Source organism: Juglans microcarpa x Juglans regia, chromosome 1S (genome assembly GCF_004785595.1).
Source record: "Juglans microcarpa x Juglans regia isolate MS1-56 chromosome 1S, Jm3101_v1.0, whole genome shotgun sequence".
Lineage (NCBI taxonomy): Eukaryota > Viridiplantae > Streptophyta > Magnoliopsida > Fagales > Juglandaceae > Juglans > Juglans microcarpa x Juglans regia.
Genome location: NC_054595.1, coordinates 22,401,274 through 22,405,389, shown reverse-complemented (window position 1 = coordinate 22,405,389; position 4,116 = coordinate 22,401,274). Strand labels below are relative to the sequence as shown.

Sequence of the window (4,116 nt, the reverse complement as noted above, 5' to 3'; positions counted from 1 at the left end):
AGCATATATATATACAAGGACGGAACTACTAAGAGGCTTGGGGGGCCAAAAGTTTCAAATTTTGATGAAAATTAAGTTTTGAAATGTGTTTTTATAAAGTAAACTATATAAAAATTAGTATTTGACCTCTCTAAACTAGATTTTCTGGTTCCGCCTCGGTATATATATGTGTGTGTATATATATATATATATATATATATAAATATTGTCAAATTGTTGTAAATTAAGTTTGAAGAATTTGTTGCTCTTTACAATGATTCCAACAACACTGTTTACAAAAAAAATTATGAGTAATCTATCCGTACAAGGCATGATAGAGAAGCAAGATTGTGAGTTGACTTTGTGAAACGGTGACTATAGTGAATGAGGCGCCGCATGCATGGTATATGCCGCTTGTATGCTGCAGGCCAGTTGGATCTGGGTGCGTACGTTATATAAACGACCTCTCTGTTCTCTATCCCCTCCATTGCCAACACAACTAGCAGTAAGTACCTCAGGCCATCTCTCTCCTTTCTGCTGATCTTCCGCTCTCGGTCATCCAATTCAATTCGAGTATATAGCCAGCCTGCAGGTCAGCACCTAGATCTCCCTTGTAAATGTTATGAATCTTTCCCTATACTTGGTGCATGCTCATTTGAGGTTGATAACCATTCCCTTCCATTCTGCCTCCATATCAGGGTACAAGTACGGACCTTTTGGTTCTTAGAACTTTATTGTCAATATCATTTATTTTTATGACTTGTTCGTATATTGTTAAAAACCATGTTCGAGTCAAAGTCAACCACTTATGATAAGAGATCATATATCGAGGCACAACACATGTATGATCATCCATATTCCATTGTATGGAAGCAGTTTTTATTTGTTGTTTTCAGTGTTATTATATTTTAATTGTTTTTTTCAACTTTTTAGAAGCGTAAAGTTAGATTTTAAATTAGACCAAAATAAATATTAAACGGCAGATTCTCGGAAGGGTGTGTCTGTCAGCCTAGATTATGGCCTAATTAATCCAAGGTTGTCTATTGGGGCATTTTCGCTAGAGTCTACAGAGAATTATTAAGCTTAATTTCTTGTTGAATTTATTGATATCATAGTTGTTCCTTACAAATATATAGATTTTTTAAATGCAGGAAACTGTTGGAGGAAGAGTACTGATAATACAGAGCAGAAAGATCTAGCCGTGGTTGGAAACAAATTGGTAGTGCTCGATGCACTTGATGTGGCCAAGACTCAATGGTATCATTTCACGGCAATTGTAATTGCTGGAATGGGATTTTTTACCGATGCATACGATCTTTTCTGCATCTCGCTCGTAAGCAAGTTACTTGGCCGGATTTATTACACAAAACCAGGCGTAGGAAAGCCCGGCACGTTGCCTCCAAACATAGCTGATGCTGTTAATGGTGTGGCGCTATGTGGCACTTTGGCCGGCCAGCTCTTCTTCTGTTGGCTCGGTGACAAGTTGGGCCGCAAGAAGGTCTATGGCATAACCCTCGTTCTCATGGTGGTCTGCTCCGTCGGCTCCGGTCTCTCCTTTGGACAATCAGCAAATGGTGTCATTACCACACTGTTTCTTCCGGTTTTGGCTTGGCTTTGGCATTGGTGGTGACTACCCACTTTCTGCTACGATTATGTCTGAATATGCAAACAAGAAGACTCGCGGGGCGTTTATAGCAGCAGTTTTTGCGATGCAGGGGTTTGGAACTTTGGGTGGTGGGATTGTCGCTTTAGTCGTTTCAAGCGCGTTCAACAACAGATGCAACCCTCCCGCATTCCAAGATAATCCAGAGGTCTCGCTTCCATCCCAATCTGACTTTGTGGCGCCTAACGCTCATGTTTGGAGCTCTCCCTGCTCTCCTCACGTACTACTGGCGTATGAAAATGCCCGAGACTGCTCGTTACACTGCCCTGGTCGCCAAGAACGCAAAGAAGGCCGCGGCAGACATGTCTAAGGTGCTTCAAATGGAAATTCAAGCTGAAGAGGCAAAAGTAGAGAGGCTTGCTGGGGAGCCATCCAATACCTTTGGCTTATTCACCAAGGAATTCGCAAAACGCCATGGGCTTCACTTGCTTGGAACCACATCTACTTGGTTCTTGTTGGACATTGCATTCTACAGCCAAAATCTGTTCCAAAAGGACATCTTCTCCGCCATTGGGTGGATTCCAAAGGCAGCAACCATGAGTGCACTCGAAGAGGTTTTCAAGATTGCAAGGGCGCAAACACTCATAGCATTGTGCAGCACCGTGCCGGGGTATTGGTTTACGGTCGCCCTGATTGATTACATGGGAAGGTTCGCAATCCAACTGATGGGATTCTTCTTCATGACTGTGTTCATGTTTGCCCTTGCCATTCCTTACAATCATTATTGGATGCACAACCATCTCGGATTTGTCGTAATATACTCGCTCACCTTTTTCTTCGCCAACTTTGGACCCAATGCCACAACATTTATTGTGCCAGCTGAAATCTTCCCTGCAAGGCTAAGGTCTACATGTCATGGAATATCAGCTGCTGCCGGGAAGGCAGGAGCTATAGTTGGGGCGTTTGGATTCTTGTATGCTGCGCAAAACCAAGACATTAATAAAGTCGATGCTGGATACAAGCCTGGAATCGGGGTGAAGAACTCTCTTCTTGTGCTTGGTGGAATTAACTTCTTTGGAATGCTGTTTACCTTGTTGGAGCCAGAGTCCAAGGGAAAATCATTGGAGGAGTTGACGGGAGAGAACGATGAAGGTGAGATTGAGATTGCCAGCCGATTAATGCAGCTGGTAGTAGGATTCATGTTCCTGCAGTGTGATTATATATGGGTCTTGTTTATCGAAAGAACCTTCAAATATTTCAAGTTTGTGTGAGATTTTCATTCGTTTGTGGTTTCTAGTGTATAAATTTACGAGCAGTGCGCGCAGTAATGGTGTAGATATTTTGCATTGGTTTGGATCACTCCGATCATTTAATTAACAACATTCTATTGTGTGTTTCCATATATCTTCTCTAGCTAATTGTATGTCCGGGGAAGAAAAAATTATAACAGTTTAGTACTGTTTGTTGAGCATATATATGCATGTATCGTGAACAAATGTTGCATTGGATCTTCAACCATCATATGATGTACGTGAACAATTGGGTGTAAATTAATGATCATGATGAGGGCATCACATGCACATGCTCACACATACTCACTCACCAATTGTAATATTTTATTATTATTATTATTATTTTTAGAAAAATGACTATATAGAAATAGATCAAAAGCCCAAAAACCAGGCATCAAAATCTAATACTTCCTAACACCAAACAAAATATCCAAAATTACAATCATATCAAACAAACAAAGTCGGGAAGAAACCATATCAAGAAAACCAATAAAACCTACAAAACCAAAGCATATGCAAATGAATATAAAAAATATAAAACAAATAAACCAAATGTTACCTTATTTTGGAAACAAAAGATTAGCCAGATCTTATTTACTGGAGGCCCAACTTGTCTGTCTTCAACATTCCTTTCAATAAATGAAGAAGGAGAGAAAATTTATCCCATGTCACACTAGTACCTTCAGCCAATGTTTTGAATACCGTACCGGACGTCGTACCGGTCAAGGCACTGGAACGAAATATTTCGGTACCGGTACCGTTTCGGGATAGCGTTTCGGGATAATATTTCGGGATAGTCGATATATGAATAAATTATATATATAAATATATATAAAAATTATATTCCAAAATAATAGTCTATATATAAATAAATTATATATAAATACATATATATAAATTATAAATAATCTAGTCTGAATTGGGGGTTAAAAAATAAACTTATAGTTTGAAAAAATGAAAAAAAAAAAAAACACAGGCCGAAATATAGGCCGGTACAGGCCGAAATTCAGGCCGAAACAACCGGTACCGGCCGGTACGGCCGGTATTTTGGCCGGTACGGAACATATATAGTACCTGTACCGGCCGGACGGCCGAAACGAAAAATTTCGGCCGTACCGGCCGGTACGGTACGAAATTTAAAACTATGCCTTCAGCACCCGTCATTGCCAAAAAATCAACTGGAGCATTACCTTGTCTAAACACCTGGGAGATAGAGTAGTTCAAATCTTCAAGAAAGCTAAG

At 40.0% G+C, this 4,116-nt stretch overlaps 1 pseudogene; it reads left to right on the top strand.

Moving 5' to 3' along the window:
* The first annotated feature begins 363 nt into the window (after positions 1 to 363).
* Positions 364 to 2,853, top strand: LOC121247429 (annotated as a pseudogene).
* Positions 2,854 to 4,116: the final 1,263 nt, after the last annotated feature.